The sequence below is a fragment of the Drosophila arizonae genome, chromosome 5 (genome assembly GCF_054131065.1).
Source record: "Drosophila arizonae isolate 15081-1271.41 chromosome 5, UAZ_ARI_1.0, whole genome shotgun sequence".
Classification (NCBI taxonomy): domain Eukaryota; kingdom Metazoa; phylum Arthropoda; class Insecta; order Diptera; family Drosophilidae; genus Drosophila; species Drosophila arizonae.
In genome coordinates, this window is record NC_142925.1 from 8,245,216 (window position 1) to 8,263,606 (window position 18,391).

General features: G+C 38.0%; 1 long non-coding RNA gene across 6 annotated transcripts in view; it reads left to right on the forward strand.

Moving 5' to 3' along the window:
* Nucleotides 1-18,391, forward strand: part of LOC149268449 (uncharacterized) — a 55,082-nt gene that overhangs the window by 13,542 nt on the left and 23,149 nt on the right. The gene's annotated exons all lie outside the window — the stretch shown is intronic.

The window sequence follows — 18,391 nt, forward strand, 5'->3', positions numbered from 1 at the left end:
GTATATGTATTTGTGACCCGGCTTGTGCATAACTCGACAGCTCTTTTGAAATTCAACATTTGCAACATTTGCAAATGCAGATTCAGTTGCTAAGTTGCATAATGCAAGTGTGTATGTGTGTGTGTGTGTGTGCGTCTGCAATGTTCGCTTCTTGTGTGTATGGCTAATAAAATTTATAAATGCCCTGGCAATGGCAGTGCACAAATGAGCAAAACTCGTTTAGAGTTAAGCAATTTATGGCGCTTTTTAAATGCTTTATTAAAAGACATAAGTTAAACCCAGAGAGCGCAGAGGAGGGAGAGTTGGCTTATGAAAAATGCGACAGACAGTTGACTGAGCAAAAAACGAGACTGTGCTGAGAGATGAGCGCGACGAGTGAATACCCTGTGTGTTTGAGTTTACTAAAACATATAAATGTAGAGCTGATTAGCTTGGAAAAATTAGTTAATAGAAAGAGAAGGAAATATAGAATTGGACTTGTGCAAAGATCGAGGCAGACAGGCAGAGAGATAGAGACAGAGAGAGAGAGAGAGAGGGAGAGAGAGAAAAAGAGAAAGAGTGAGAGAGATATAGAGAGAGGTAGATAGAGAGAGAGAATGAGATATAGAGAAAAACAAGACAACATTTACTAGTCATATGTCCTTTTATAAAATATGGCTAGTCTCTCCCCCATTAGCTATATAAGCCACTTTCCCAGTCTGTTCTTATTGAGTTTTGTATGAGTACAGTTATTAAAATCTATATTACGCTTTCACCCTACCTCTCTCGCTCTCTCTTTTATCTAAGTCTTAACTATAACTACAATAAAATGTTTTATAAATTTTCTGTTTACTTTGCTTTCAAATGTGATTATTTTATCATAATTTATTCATGCGTAATTTTCTATTTATCATTTAATAACTCTGAACAGCCATAAAGCTTATGAATTTAATTTTAAATTGCTTCAGAATATACAACTAGCGGATGCTCTGTTATGATTTTATTTATAATACAAGTATATAATTTACACATGCTTAAAAGAAGAAGAGAATGACAGCTACATGTATAATTTTAGCTATATATGATATAAACATCAAAATGGTAAGGCTATCACATACTCTCTATCACTGTGTGTCCTCATCTATCCCACTCTGTCCCTCCACTGCTGTCAACATTTTAGCATAATATTATCTAACTTTATTGAAATGTATTACTTTCATTTACAAGAAAACTTAATCTCTTGAAAGCACTTGAGAGCTCTAAGGGCACTTTAGCAATCTCCCTCGCTTAAGGTATTTCCAATTCGAAAGGGTATATTGAGAGCATACAGTAAGCTCACCTCGCTGTAACTAAAATGTTCACAACTTTATTATGCCTGCTTTTAGTGCGGCTGAGCCACTGGGTATAAGAGGGTACTTATCGTGCAGTTCTCACTGAGACACACACACACACGCACACACTGAGGAAAGGCCATTTTAAATGAGTTTTCAGCTGACTGCTGGAATTTACAGTTGGCCAAAAGCAGAAGAAAAACAAAAACAACGCAAAATCGGTTGCAGAAGCTTGGTAAAAAACTGAACCGGGTTCTAAACACTTTAGCCAAGCGCTGTAAACTTTTTTATGGCCCATTATTTAATTTATGGCTCAAAATACATTTCAACAACAAAATGCCAAAGCGCACCTGTTACACATTCACACTCACACACACACACACACATACACGCAGCCAAGGGAACTACAACAATGCCAATTAGACACAGCACACAACAACAGCAACAATGATGTATTCATAGTAGAGCAAGTGTAATTGTATGTGTGTGTGTGTGCTGTGTGTGTGTATGTGTGAAAATTGCTTTTAACCTTTTCGTTATTATCAGCTGAAATATGAGCTGCTGAGTTTTTTTCGTTAACTTTTCTGCACGCATTTCACTCACTCGCTCTCTCTCATTCTCTCTCTCTCTCCTTCTTGCTCTGCCTCGCAATTTTGTTTCGCATGTGTAATTAATTGTTAACAATTGTTTTTATTACATTTTTAAATTTTTTATGAGCAATGTTGTTATGTTTTTTATAATTATTATTATTTGCTCTTGCCACACACCCCCCCCCCCCCCCCCCCCCCACACACACACTCACACACATGCGCGCACGCACGCATTCATTCAACAAAGTGGCATGCAATTAAACTTTTGCTGGATTGCTTTGGTTGCAGCTGCAGCGTAATTGAAAAAAATGGTTTAAATTTTGTGGTAAAAATTTTGCAAATATGAAAGTTGCTTACAACACACGCACACACATACATTCACACACACACTCGCATAGCAGCTGCAGACACTTTTGGCCAAACAGCACTTTGACGTTGAAAATGTCAACGAGTAACTATAACAGCGCACGACAACAACAACAACAACAACAAGCAGCCTTTCAACACTCGTACACACACACACTCACACACACACACTCATACACATAAAGATGTCAACTGCACATGCAATGTGCGAACGAAAAGTTTTCTCTTGTACTGTGCGCAGCCAAAACAAAATTTAATAAACGCCAACGTTTTCATATTAAACCCAAGCGACAACAATCAACAACAACAACAACAAGAATAACAACAAACAATAAGTTGACTTTGAGGCATGCAAGTAAATAAAAAAAAGTGAATAAAACACACAACAGGAACAAAATTAATACAAAATTCAATAAAGTTTATTCCGGGGAATTTCATATGACAGCGCAGCGCAGAGCAAAATGTTTGGCAATAATCTCCATCTACATATATCCCTATATATATATATTTGTATGTATATGGATGCGTGTTTATTCTTATAGACAGTAACGTCAAGAGTTTTGCTTGCAGCAAACAACACACTTGAGACAATAAAAACAAAACGAAAATAGATTTGTAACGCGTTTCGTAAGTCTACTGGAAAATTTAGATACACTTTCGATTTCGGTTTGTTGTGATATGATACTCACTGTATATATACTATATATGTATATACATTTCTAATGTAATAGAAATTGCATAATGACTATGCATTATAAATATAAAAAAAGAAATTTATTTATTTATATAATTTTTACAATAATAATAAGATTTAAAAAATAGTAAAATAAAACATCAGTTACAATAAGTACTTAAATACAATATAATTTTGAAAATACTAATAAAATTTTAAAAATGCTAAATTAAAATATTAAATACAACAAAATTGTAAAAATAATAAAAAATGAAAAAAAAATATTTACATATATATAAAATAAATTATCAACAACAATAAAACAAACAAATTTCAAATTTTTATATAACAAGGAAAGAAAATGAACAATAACAAAACTAATTAAAAGAATCCTTACAACTGAAACTTTTTGTTTTTTTTTTTTTGTTTTTTTTTTTTTTTTTTTTTGTTAGTTCAGAAAGTTTTCACCCTATTCTTTATAAATTGTTGATTAATATAATATTTATCAATTTAAAAAATTTTTATTGTTATTCAAATTTGATTTACCTGAAAAGATCTTAGCTAGAGTGAAAATTTTTAGTATTCCCTATTAAAACACATTATTACATTTCTTTCCTTTTTTATTAAAAATAATCATTTCCAAAAAGGAATTTATGCCTATTGCCAAGCTCTCCCATTACTTTCCCTACCATGATACTCGATCGTAAATTCAATAGTCATGCCATTGTTCAGCCATTATATATTGGTACAATATAATTTTTTTCTTCGCCAACTCAGCTGCTCTAATCTCCTCAGCAGCCCTTGGCACCTGAGTTGAGTGTATGAAAAGTGCATGGCCGAAAAATCAGCGCATGCTGTGCTCATCTCAACCTCACGCGCTGGCCTCTAACCACCTCCAATCTAACCTAGCTCCCTTTCTCTCCCCCTCTCGCTCTACCACACAAACGTTTCTCCCCATGCTCAACCAGTCAATTTTGCTATCACATTGAATCGAAGCTCGTCGGATTGAGCGTAGAGCCAAATTGTTGGAATTTCATTGTGCGCGCTGTGCGATTTATGTTATTATTGATTTCGCATAACACGAAATTCACAATCATTGCCAAAGCTGTCTGTATGGGTGTAGGTGTGTATAGGTGCGTGTGTGTGTGTGTGTGTGTGCGCACAATTGATTCAAGCAATTTAATATTCATTTGTGCATGTAAATCAGATTTGCGCATGCAAACAGATAAAATCGTCAGCAAATAATTGATTTGTCGAGCTGCGTAATCAGTGCCAAAAAAAGAAAAAAGAAAAAAAAAATGAAATAATTTTTTAATAATTCTTTTTTATTGTGAATGCGTTAAGCGTTGACAGATTTTTGGCATTTGGCATAAATAGATGATTAGCCAGGCGAGCAGGCGGCGCTGCAGGAGAGGTGAGCACACTCGACAGGCTCAAGTCAAGTGTTAGGGCACGTGCGTAATTCGTGGTGTTTTGTTGTTGTTGTTGTTGTTGCTGCTGCTGATTTATTACAGCGACCTGATTTATTAATCAATTTCATGCGCCAGCTTCAACATAATCTGTGCTGGGGCCTACTAATTTGATTATGATTTATGGGCTGATAAACTCCGACATTCTGTGCCTAAGCTGACAAAATGAAGTTTAAGTCATGTGAGTGGGTGGATGGGCGCATCTACGTGTGTGTGTGTGTGTGGGTGTAGGTGGGCTAAAGGGTTTCCTTGCCTATATGCAACTATATACACTAAATCACTTCATAAATTTCAATTAACAGTGCAGCTAGCAGCGCTGTTAACGCGCTGTTACAACTATTCTCTGCCGTTCGAGCTGTGCTTAGTGCGCTCTGCGCTCGCTGGCAGTTAAAGCATTTTTAATATGCATTCTAATCAGTTGCTCCGTCGAGTTATGCATAGCAAGTTATTACGCATACGACGTGTTATCGCCCCATTATTGAAAATGATGATGCTTTCTCTATGATATCTATCTCTTGGTATGCCTCCCAGACTCCCACTTCCACACTCAGCCTCCCGCTCTATCACTGTCTCTGTCTCTATCCCTATCTGTGGCGATTTGGGCAATTTATATGCTCTGCTAGAGACACTAAAACTCCACTAATTTAGCCAGCTGCCTGCCTGCCGGGCTGTCTTGGCCGTTTGCCACTTTGTATACACAGACAGCGTGAACGCGTTTATTTTTGGCTTTTATTTATTTGCCTGTATTAAATGTCTCTGTCATGTCCTGACCGCCCCGTGCCCCTTCCCCAAGCAGACACGAATTTCCTGCTCTATCATTTGCAGAGCAAGAAAAAAAAATCCATTTGAATTTTCACATGTTTGCCTGTGTGCACATACATATACATACATATATATGTTTGTGTATATGTGTGTCTGGTGGCAAAAGCGGTCCGTGTTGGCACACAATGTCCATGTCTGGGCCAACAGGCGGCATTAGTTCGGCTAATACGACGGTTATATGTATGTATGTATACATGTGTATATATATCTGTGTAGATTTGAATGTCCCACAGTTGGAGCTCAGAGCATTTGTACAAATATTTCGCCTGTTGTAGTTCCCAAAGCGCGTTAACTCACTCAACCAAATCGGGCGACAACAACGAATGGCAATAAGTAAAAGTAAAGCCTGTCAATAACACAGATGAACCACATGTTATCCTCTATTCAGAATCAATTCCACATGCATTTATCTACTCTATATATGTATATGTATTTTAACAACACTTGGATAAACTAAAAAAAATATATATGTATATACATTTATTTTGTGCGCCGTTTTATGCATGCGAAAAAGCGTTACACCTCTATATTTATTTGTTTAAAAACGTAAAATATTTTATCGAATTTTTTAACGTTTATTCATATTTTTAAATGCCAAATTCGAGAAAATGATATGAATTTTCAATAAAAAATATAAAACATAAAATAATGCACATAGAAACTGTGTATAAAACATATGTAAAAACAATATATATTAAAACAAAATGTAAAACAAATAATAATAAAATATGAATAAACAAAAAAATATACAAAAATTAATCAAAATTGTTAAATCTTTTACATTAAAAAAAAAAATAAATAATAATAATATTAAAATTTTTTAAAGAAATTTAGAATGTATACAAAAATATTTTTTATTACCTAAAATAAATATTAGTTTATTTTTGCTTTTAAAAATATGTAGAACACATAAAAAAGCGTTAAAGTCTAAAAAATCACTTTGCTCTCAATATATTTGTTTAATATTTTATGTTTCCTCATTAAATATTAAGATAAAAAATCTTCAAATATAAATTCTAATCAAATATATTTTCAGTCAAAAATCAGTGCGAATCCTTTCTGAGAACAGGGTATAAAATACTGAATCAATTATGCCCAGAACAGCAGCTAAAAGCCCGAACCAGGCTGGCCTTGAGGGTGGTCGAATCGGTGGCAACAGTCGCCCGCCCGCATCTTCAAGGCCAACAGCATTTCGCCTGCCTTCTCACGTGCAGCTCGAGCTGTGAGCTGTGACCGTGAGAGCGGCGCCCGCATCAATATGCATTTTGTGGTGTTTCAATTTCAGTTGAATTGTTTTTTTGTTGCCTCAGTTGTTGTCGTTGTTGTTGTTTGACAACAGTGAAAAGTTTGTTCATTTGGGCCTGATGACATTTTGGACGCATTAAGTTGGTTTGCTGCTTTGTGGCATTATCTTTTGATTACTTCATTTCCTTTCATCTGCCTAATGTGGCACACGTGTCCAAAGACAATTTCATATTTGTTGTCCCCGTTGTCCCTGTTGTCTCGGCTGTCCCTGTTGCCCTGGTCGCTAATCCAAGTGTCCCACTCACAGTTGTTATATAAAAATTGTTTTAAGGCAAAGTTCTCTGCTGCGGTTAGCCTCTAGCAAATTATGAAAAGCCTCAACTGTAAGTCACATAAGACGAGAGGCCAAGTCAAGTCAAGTCAAGTTGCGGCAGTTGACTTCGTTTTGCTGAGCTACTGTCAGCTTCTCCATTTCGTTTAGCCGGCAATAAACTTTGGCAACTCTTTCAATTTGTTGAATGTGTCAGTATATATATATGTGTGTGTGTGTGTGTGTGTGTGTGTGTGCTTGGGTTGTGAAATGACTTCTTGTTTAGTTGGCAGTTTTCAAAAGGCAGCTCGTATCTGGCTCTAACTCATGTTGAACCACAGCCTGGTTAGAGCACCTTTGGCACAAATTGCTTACAAAGTGTTTTTTGTTGTTGGGCCCACACACACACACACATACACCTAAACACACCCACACTGGCACACACAGAGAAAAAAGTGGAAAAATAAATGGCTAAGCAGTAAATCTTTGTCGGTTTAGGTTATTGAATATTTCATGCTCCAGCTGATTTATTATTTATTTCTTTTTAATGCCCCTTTGCCGAAGGTCAAGCAAAAGCGTTTTTCGATGAACCCCAAAAGCCCCGTTTTTTTTTTTATGGCCGTCTAGCTAGCCACCACGCCCCCATCTCTACCCCTATTCACAGAACCATTCACAATGCCACACAGCAATTGCCGCCTGCCTGACGGTCTGCCGGCCTGCATCAGATTTGCTTCATAAACGTGGCCAATGCCCCAAATGTCAGCTCAGCCATGGCCAGTGTCCATCCGGAGTTGCGGCGTTTCCTGCTGCTTGCAGCGGAAATACCAGCTACGATTTCCGCTGCGTCCCATTGTTAAAGCATCGCAGCCAACAAAAGTCAGTTGACTTTCTGCCTCCCTCTCTCTCTCTCTCTCTCTCTCTCACTCTCTCTCTTTCTCTGTGTCTCTCCATCTCTATCTCTGGCCACCTCTTTGTTGGCATTTTTTGGTGGCATAATTAGAGCGAGTCCAGTGAGCCCGACGCATGCCTAATGAGCACATTTTTGCTTCACTTTTTTGCATTTGATAGGCGACCCGGCCAGCAACTTTTTGAATGCGTTTTCTTCTGCGTAGGCGGTGCTAAAATTTACAAGCCAAACAACCACGCCCCCATCCACACACACACACACAGAGCGCCTGCTGTTAATAGCTCGCCCAGGCTGCTCAATAATGCAAGTGGAAGTGTCCTTCCTGCTCCTGCTGCTGCTGCTGCTCCTGCTGCTGCTGCTGCTGCTGTTTTGACTTCTGCTCGCCTGTGCCAGCCTTGCGTTCATTGTTTGCCCTCGTGGCTCGCTGTGGCAGGCATAAACTGCATAAAAACGCCGATTTCCGTGCCAGCCATTTGCATGGCCACAAAGTGACACACAGCGAGGGTCGTGGAAGAGAGAGAGGGGGGAAGGGGGACAGCCGTGCTACTGTTTTCAGCTGCTTGTGATACGCCAGGATATTCCGCCAGCATATTGAAGCCTTGCCAACCGCCATGTTGACACGTGTTTTTTTTTTATATTTATTTATTTTTTCTCTTGCCACATAAAGTCAGCAAGTGCAGCTAGTCAAGCATAACGGCAAGTATTTTGTTTAACATTCGGAATTATTAAGCGAAATTTTGGGTCATAAATTATTTTCTCAAATCTTGCAGTCAAAGTTTTTTTTGGTTTTTTTTTTTTTTTGCATGTTGATTTTAAGCGCCAGCAAAACTTTTTTCTTTCTCTCTCGCTCAACAATAGTTTGCCGGGCCTCAGCACACATATGTGTATGTGTGTATGCGTAAGTGTGCGACTGTGTGGGTGTTGGTCTTTTATGTAAATCGGTCGTTGCGCTTTTCAGCTTTTACTATGCCACTCCACACCCACTGCAACTGCAACAGCAGCTACAGCTGCTCTTTCTGCTCCTGCTCCTCCTCCTGCTCCTGCTCCTGCTGTCCTGTTGGCAGTGCAAGTGTTGAGTGTTTTGTTATTGAAACATATGAGTATTTTTTACATTTGTTTACATTGCGGCCCTGTGCACTATGCAACATTGAGGCAGCATACCCTGTACTGTCTATAACTGTTTATGCAAGGTAGTTGTCTCAATATTTAAATACATCTGCAAGGAGAGAAAATGAGCTTGGCTAATTAAAGTTGAGCAAAAGGAATTTGAAGTAAAATCTCTGTGAGTTGCAAAGAATATAGAAAAATAAATATATTTAATAGAAAATGTTATAAAAATGAATAAATAAAAAATAACAATAATGAAGTCTTGAATGAATAAAGTATAGCAGTATTAGTAAAATAAGTAACAGAGTATAGATAAAATAAATATGACAATGAAATATAATAAAAGATTTAAATATTATTTACAGGTTTTTCACTGCAATATAATAAATAAAAAAAATAAATAAATAAAAATAAAAATGTAATATCCTAAGCCTAACAATAACAATTATATATTATAACATATGTGCGAGCGATTTATTATAAAATTTTATCAACTACGTGTTTCATATCTCTCATGCGTGACCTATACGTCTTCACTCCACTAGACGCTATAACTCACTCTGTCTAGTCACAGTTACACTGATCATGCATAGCTTCACACACGCACACACGCACACACACACACTCCCTCTCACATGCACTTGAGCTCTTGCCTTCCAAACAGCACTCAATTATGCAGGTACTGCACTTCTCTCACTTTAGCTCATTGTTACGCTCGGGCGGCGCTGCATAGAGAGCACTCTGAGATTCGTAGAGACTAAGGGCAAGCAGCACTGAAAGAGATGAGAACAGAATAGCAGCCGATGCATGCGGAGCTCTTCTCTAGTTGATGATATGCAGCATGCTCAATGCAATAAAAACTCACATTCACAAGGAATCTGATTTGATTTCAAGTGTTAGGCCATGAGCATTATTTAGTCAAAGAATTTTATTTTGTAGTATAAATAAGTATATTAAAGAGAAATTTCAATAAAATAATTATGTAAATAAAATATACATTTATTTTATTTTAAATTTATATTTTCTTTATATATTATATCCAGACTTGTAGACAAATTAATTATTGAAATTTATATTTATATATCATATTTTATTTAATGTTATTAATTGATATAGTAAATAATTTAATTTATTCAATTATTTATTTTTTATTTTTTATTCTACTTATTTAATTATTATAGGGTATATTTGTTCTAACCCTCTAACTCATTTATTTAATGTTTAAAGTGCTTTTAATTCGTATTTATATTATTGTAAAAAATCATATAAATCAAGTTTTGCATTGCAAATTAAATGCATCTGCACTTGCTTTTAGCAGGATACCCTTTAGTCTGGCAATTTGCATTAGTTCGTTCAATGAGCTTAGCCTCCTGCTCTGGTCTCCTTCTTTTACGTCTTTACACATATCGCACTGTTGTCTTGGAGTGGTAAACCAGCTTGAATTGTTAGTTAAACAAGAGCGAAAAGGTAACACAAAACACAGTGCCCAAGATGTGCGTGTGTGTGAGTGTGTGTGTGTGCTTACAACTTTCGCTTTGGCCCCCATAATGGCGAAAAAAAAAGAAAAGAAAATAAAAGAAAGGAGAAATGAAACTAAAATGGGCTACTGAAAAGGGGAGCACTTAATGTATACGCTAAAAGCCTGAGCCAGCTGCCAGCCGGGGCAGCAATTGTTCGGCGGCGTATTATAAAGTTTCGAGTCTTAAAGTTTTACGCAAGGAGCTCGGCATTGCGACGCGCCGGCTGCCGCGAGGTGCCAAAAACTTTATGCGCCCGTCGTGGGGATGGGTGAGAACAAAATGTATTTACCTCTTTGGCTGGGCCTAAAAGTGTGCAGCAGATACGCGCACCTACACAGAGATACACACACACACACACACAGCAATGGCAACTTAACACACAATTGCGCTTTTGCATATTTGTAAACAGCAACAGAGCAACAACAACCAGCCAACAGCCGTTGGCCAAACGTGAACGAACGAACTGGCAATCGCGTTCTGCCAACGGGCAAGTTTTGCTGCCAGCTGCCGAACCGGGTCAAGAGCTGTTAACTTGAAATTTACACAATTTTTGCATTTAGCAATGTGTTGGTCTCGCTCTGCCTCCCTCTGTCTCTCTCACGCTCATTTGAGTCAGCTGTTTAGCTACATTTAAACTCCAATCAATGACACCAAGAGTCAACATATGCAGCAGTTTATTGTTTATTGTTTGCTGTGTTGTTTCCGCCTGAAACAAATTGCCACATAAATTGGCCAGTCAAACGGAATTGCATTGCAACAACAATTTGCCAAGCTGCGCGACAGTTTATATTTGTTTGCAGCAATTAACATTTTGTGTAAACACGCGATAGCCACGGCTGACGGACTGTGGCAACAAATGAAAATGTTTATGTGTTTCAGTTGCAGTTGGAGTTGGAGTTGGAGTGAACTTAAAGTGTGATAGAATATATTTAAGGCTTGTGCTGCACTGATTGGAGGTCAGTTAACACACACATACACATATACATATTACTTAATCTCTCCCTCTCCCTCTCTCTGTAAATATTTTAACAGTCTTCATAAATTGGGAGAACAAAGACGTGTTTTATTTTATTATTAAATGTTATTTATTTTAAAAATATATTATTATGTCTTAACTAATATATTAATTACATATTCCATATAATCGCAGTTCTGAAAATGTTATTTCATATTCAGTACTCATTTAATTCATTTTAATTTTATTTTACAATTATTTTATTTTATTTTATATGTATTTAATTTAGTTCTAATTTTATTTCACCACTTTTTATTATGTGTACATTCTTAAAGTTTTTATTTATTTTTAATTTTATTTTATTTTTTATTTTTACTTATTTATTTATTAATTTTTTTTTTTTTTTGTATTATAATATGCTGGTTTATTGTGTTCTTAAGTAATACACGGACTATATAACTTTTTGTTTTACTCTTGTTGACAGTAAATAGGCTTCACGTTTTCTATCTACTCCTCTATCTCTCTGCCCTTCCCTCTCAGCAAGTAGCCTAATTAATCTAAACATGAAAAATGTTTTCCTTGAATCGACTTTCATTTACATATTTTCATAAATAACAGCGGAATCAATTGATAATTTAGCAGTTAACAGTTGATTAACGTTTTTTACATAGTCTATGTTCAGCAGACTGTAATATTGTCTGGAGCTTCTAATATATAGTTTATTGTACTTACTGATGCATATAAATTAATATACGCAAATTTATTCATTAGAAATGTTCTCCCTTTCTCTCTCTCTGTTTCTCTCTTTCTGCTGTTGAGCTATCAGCATGTGTCCAGTGTCCCATTCTAGCTTATCATGTGGTTCCCCCTGATTTCCCATGAATCTACTATTAAATTAATGCTGCCAAATTCAAATAGGCACATATTTAAATATGATTTCATTTTAAGCTGCTTACGGTGGTTCGAACGTTGCTTATTGAAGCGAGGAGCAGAGTATTTAATTGAGGTCTGCTAGTGGGGCATTCAGTGAATTTAAGCTGCCCTCAATAAATACGATACCTATATGCTGTGTGCCATATATGCAGAGTATATAGTACATACATATATGAAACCAACTTACAAGCTCTTTGTGTAATACGTTTAATTGTCGCCTCGGCACCAGAGCAAGCTTGCCCCTATTTAAGGCTATTGCTGCCCAGGCTGCTGCTGCTGCTGCTCCTCCTGCTTCTCCTGCTGCTGCGGCTGTTGTATTGCATTTAAGTAAGTGCCTAACAAATGGCAAACTTGAGTTTCTTGCGCCTACGGCCAGTGTGTGCAGATGAAGATGGAGATGAAGATTAATTTGTATGCGAACGCTGCTCGAGAGCAGCAATTCAGGAACCATGCGAGCGGAGCGGCCCATGAACTGGCCTAAGGTAACAAACATCGCACCCACATGCTATCCCACTCGCTCTCGCTTTCGATCTCCCTCTGCCTCTGCCTCTGCCTCTCTCACTCTGCAGCTGTTACCTTTCTCTTTCTGGCCCCGAGGCAAACAATGCTGCAAACATTTGTGGAATTTTTCTTTTTTATTTTCTTGTGCTCCATTCACATTTTTCTCTCTCTCTCTCTCTCTCTCTCTCTCTCTTTGTAAACGTGGGCCAGACGAGTGGCCGTAGTAGGTGTAGCCGGGCAGGAGGCTGTGCCAAATGAATGATGAATGCTTATAAATGAGCGTGAGGGCGACGTGCGACCTTTTAGTGTTGCCAGCGACGCTGGGCCTCGCCGCAGGGCATTGCCATATGCAGCCGCTGGCTGTGTGTGTTTGTAGTGGGTGTGTAAGTATGTGTGTGAGTGTGTGTGTGTGTGTGTGTGTGTGTGTGTCTAGCATGTGTGCTTGTGCATATTTATGACCCTTTAGACGACGCACTTCAATTTGTTGCTCTGGCATTGACAGCATTTAGTGCGCTGAGTGGCTCAAGCGGATCAGTCAACTTGGCTTTTATTAAAGCGTCAGGCAGCAGCCAGCCCCGCGCCGCCAAACCGCAGCAAAGCTGGCCTACGGGTCATATGCGCAATGAGCCGACTTATTAATCATAGTGGTATTTAAATTGTCAAAGGTGACAAAGCGAGCAGGTGAGTAAAGGTGTGTGTGTGTAGCTGTTAATACGGCTTAAATGTCTCTCACCACACACACACACACACACACACTCTCGCACTCGGCCACATTTATGTTGACCTAAATTGCGGCGTGACTTCTTAGCGGAATGAAACCGCATGCCGGCGGAAATCTTCATTTGATATTCGCGCACGCTCTGCGTCTCCTAATTAATGTCACCTCAAATGTGGGCAGCTGCGACACGCCCACACGGCGACACGTGCTCATTTTTCATTCACAAGGAACGGAAATAGTCAACCACAAACAGAAAAAACAAACTAGCTACAAAAGTTTTGGCAATTTTGTAGGCAGCAAATTTTCAATTTGCAGCTAAAAACTTTAGCCAGGCGCCGCCATCATTAGCCAAATGGCGGCCGTCATTAAAAACAGTTTACAAGAGGCAGGCTGAAAGGCTTTCTGTTTATTTTTTTTTTTTTTTTTTAAGTAGAAGGAGAATTAAAATTTACGCAGGCTCAGAGAGTAGGCGAGGTGAGGCGAGGCAACACGTGCCAATTAATGTTTGAGGCATCGAAGTATTCGTCTGACTTTTTTTTTTCTTGTTTTTTTTACCAAAATGAATAACAGCGAGCATAGCGATGAGCGCTTCCACAATTTGCCCGTCAACGAGCAGCCGAATCCGTATCAGAATCATAATCTGAATGCCAGCGTCTGGCTGCTGCCGCTGGAGCGAGGAGCGCGTGCGAGCCGCGAGTTGGCCCACAGCCAGCTGATGGCCGAGAGTGAGCGGCTGCACGAGCTGCTGCAGCTGGCCAGGCGACAGGTGCAGCGCAGGTGGGCCAAGCAGAGCAACGGCCCGAGCAGAGCAACAGATTGAAGCGCGGAAGGAATTGTGTGTGTGTGTGTATGTGTGTATATGTGTGTGCGACTTTTCCTTAACATGGCCAAATTATTTGTATTTATATGCGAGACTGCGCATGTGAGGCTATATATAATATATATGTTATCTATGTATGTACTTGTGTATATATATATAGATATAGATATGTAATATGTATTTGTGTTTGCCAGTTGAATTTCTTGGCGCTTTTGTTCGCATGCGACTTTCGCTTTCAGCTGTCTGAATTTTTCTCTTGTGCTGCCCACAAAAGTATGCAATGGATAAGGCTATGGCTGCGGGCACAGCTATTTCTAAAGCACACACCCATACACATGCAGCTCTTACCTGTGTGCATGTGTGTGTGTGTGTGTGCTTGTGTGTTTGTGTGTTTCTTTTAACGAGGTCAGCGCTTTGGCACAAAAGTTGTCAACTTGAAAATTACACGTACTGCAAATCAGTAAAAATACCACACACACTCACTCACTCACATGTGTGTGTGTTAATGCTCTGTTTGTGTGTGTGTGCGTGTGTGTCTTTGGCTGCAGCTCGCCCAACTGTTGCCCTTTATTTGAGTTTATCAGCGTGTAAAATGCGCAATTCAAATGCAAATGTGCAGCGTAATTAAAATTGTGCAAATGCGTGCATCGCTTTTTTTCCTCCCTCCCTCCATCTCTCTCTCTCTCTCTCACTCTCTTTTTTCCCTCTTCTGCTTAAGTTGCCTTTGCCACCCATTGACTTTTGTGCTCAGCCTGCTGTTGCACATTTCTTTTTTTATTGCCACCGCATTTGCTGAGCTAATTTAAGCATTTCGCTCGCTCGATAAATGCTGCAGTTGGATTTTCATATGCATAATATAGATTTTGTATTTGAGTTACGCTTACGAAATTAATGTCGTAGTCAAAGGGAAAAATCGTTATGCTTGATGATCATTACTGAGTAAATGTGAAAATGTGAGCACAGCTTTATTCATATTTATTCATATTTGCATTACATTAGCCAAAACTATAATAAATAATTTCTTGTATATCAAAAAAAAAAAAAAATAAATAAATAAATAAAATTTCATATATATATTTTTTCTTTTTTTGTATTTCTATTGTTTTTTTCTTTATCTGCTAATAGATTATATTATATTATATTGATTAAAGGCTAAACATGGTGCGACACTCATTGTGTAGTCAAGTTCAGACCGTTGTCGCAGCTGAAAACTAAATCAGCCTCAAGGCACTGTCGAAAGCCTTTGATCATGAGATAAGAGGCCAGGCAAGTTGCCTTCAGGCATTTGAGGTTTCGACAGAGGGATAGGATTAGAGGGGGATAGGAAGAGAGATGGATTGGTTATAGAGGGAGGGGAATGAAGAGGGAAATCGAAATTCTATAAAATGCATACATTTAAAATTTAGAAACTGTAGCTTTAAATGTGTAGGATATATAATCAAATAACTAATTTTCGATAATCTTTCTAATCGTATATCTTCTGAGACGGACAGACAGACGGACAGTGCCAAATCGACTCAGCTCGTCGCCCTGATCAAGAATGTAGATTTGATAACGCTTTCCACGCCTCCCTCTGCCTGTTACATATACATATATCAACAAAAGCATTATACCCTAATTTCCCATTTTCAATGGGTTCAGGATATAGAAAAAAATGAGAAATTATCTATACAATATCTATTAGTATTCATTTTCCTACTCTTATTCAATCATCTAATAGATAAAACCTGCTTTTTACTTTTATAACATATTAATTAGCAGATCTAAATGTTTCTATGAATTCGAATATTTTATATAGATAATAATAAATTCTGCTTCAATGTGTCGTGAAAAACAGTTTAATCATCTGCATATGAAGCTTTGAAATTGAATCCCTTTTGACCTGTCAATCTCAGATTTATACATTTTTATTAGACAGACCTAATATTGAATCAAAATTTGACCTAAAATTCAGCTCCGGCTGGTGGGGCCTTCGGGTATATCAATAAATTATATAGTTGCCTCATTAAGGCATGGCAAATGACGTCTGAATCAATTTTGCTGTTTTTAATGCAACTGCAAGGCTTTTAGCTATATATAATATCTCTTTTAATTTAAATTTTAATAATAATTTATAATTATTATTTTCCACAATCAAGAAGTTAGCTCAATAGCTAAAATAATCAACTTCAGCCATTTATTTCGAACTAAAATTAGTTCATTAGAGAATGGGATTTAAGCTGCAGCACGCTCATATCATTTTTAATGTGCTTCTCCTCGAATAAATTGCAATTTCGAAATTATATAGCGCGCCAATGTGAAGCGGTCAAGTTTCAGTTTACAGTTAATAATAATTTGATTGCTTTTGGCGAAATTGCGTACAATTCACTTGGCTTCATAATTCAGGACGGACAAAATGTGAAATGGGCAACGGGACGACGGACGGCGGACGGCGGGCAACATGCGTTGATGCTGCACGCGCTGTGGCATGCGATGTGGCAGTTGCCACAAATAAAGTCGTAGATATTTTTTTGCTCATTTTTTCTTTTTTTTTATACCCTGAACCCATTGAAAATGGGAAATCAGGGTATAATGGTTTTGTTGAAATGTATGTAACAGGCAGAAGGAGGCGTGGCAGACCCCACAAAGTATATATATTCTTGATCAGGGCGACGAGCTGAGTCGATTTAGCCCTGTCCGTCTGTCTGTCTGTCCGTCTGTCCGTCTGTCCGTCTGTCCGTCCGTCCGTCTGTCCGTCTGTCCGTCTGTCCGTATGTTTGAACGCGTCGATTTCCGAAGATATAAGAGCTAGAGACTTGAATTTTTTTTTTAAATGACCGTATATACAGCGCGGACGTCGAGTTTGCTTTTAAAATTCGATAAATCATCCCGTTATGTTTTTATCGAGTAAAAACATTCAAGTTCAAATCAGGTGCCTCTATAGCTAATTGTGAATGATTTTTCTTTTTTCAAATTTCTCAAATATTCAATATAATATGTAGATCATATGCTGAAAGTTTCATTAAATTCCGTTCAGTCAAAAATTAATAAAAAATAATCAAATATTTGGCCAATTAACAAACGCACGTGCAGCAGCTACAACAAAAACATTCGTTGAATCACATCAGCTGTTAGTTTCGTTTAGTTTTGGTAGATGGCGCTGCAGCAGTGAATCTATTTGAGTTTTGCCAGCGCCACCAGCAGGAGTGGGGTGGCCTAGTGTGTTAGGTGCATGACGCTCGATCAAGAAGTCGCGGTTCGAATCCCGATCGGTGCAACACTGATGTTTTTTTTTTTTAATTGTTTCAAAATATTTTTATATTTTCATAAATACGTTTTCTATTTAATTTATATTTTTAAATACACCGAAATTGAAATTTTAACTATACTTTATGTGCGTTTTTAATAGTTTGGTTATTCTAGCAGATTCTTAGAATCACATCAGCAGTTAGTTTCATTTAGTTTTGGTAGATGGCGCTGCAGCAGTAAATCTATTTGAGTTTTGCCAGCGCCACTAGCAGGAGTGAGGTGGCCTAGTGTGTTAGCAGCATGACGCTCGACCGAGGAGTCGCGGTTCGAATCCCGGTCGATGCAACTGATGTTAATTTTTTTTTAATTATTTCAAAATATTTTTATATTTTATTAAATGAGTTTGGTATTTTATTTATATTTTTAAATACATTGAAATTGAAATTTCAGCCATACTAAATGAGCATTTTTATTTGTTGGGTTCAGGGTAGTATCTAGTCGAGCACTCTCGACTAGAGTTTTCTTACTTGTTTCAAAATGAAGCTGGCCGTTATCACAAATTGACAGCAAAAAAGCATTGTGCGGCTCTGTGGCAGCATTATGGGGCAATGGCAATACTTTCGGCCAGCTGTGCATGGCCAATGGCTGCGTTTCGGCTTTGGCCACATCAGACCAATGGGCAATGGGCAATGGGAGATGGCTTTATGCGGTCAGTCAACCAGGCTGAACACTTTACACAGGCTTTGACTCGCTTCCGTTTCCGCATGCACACACACATAAATAGAGTGGGAGTGGGAGAGAGGGAGGTATGCACGCGTGTACGTGTGTGTGTGTTTGTGGCACACACATAGTTAAGTGCTTTGTGGTTGCTGGCAGCGCGTTGATTGCGCTGTGGTCCAAAAATCTAATAAAGCGTC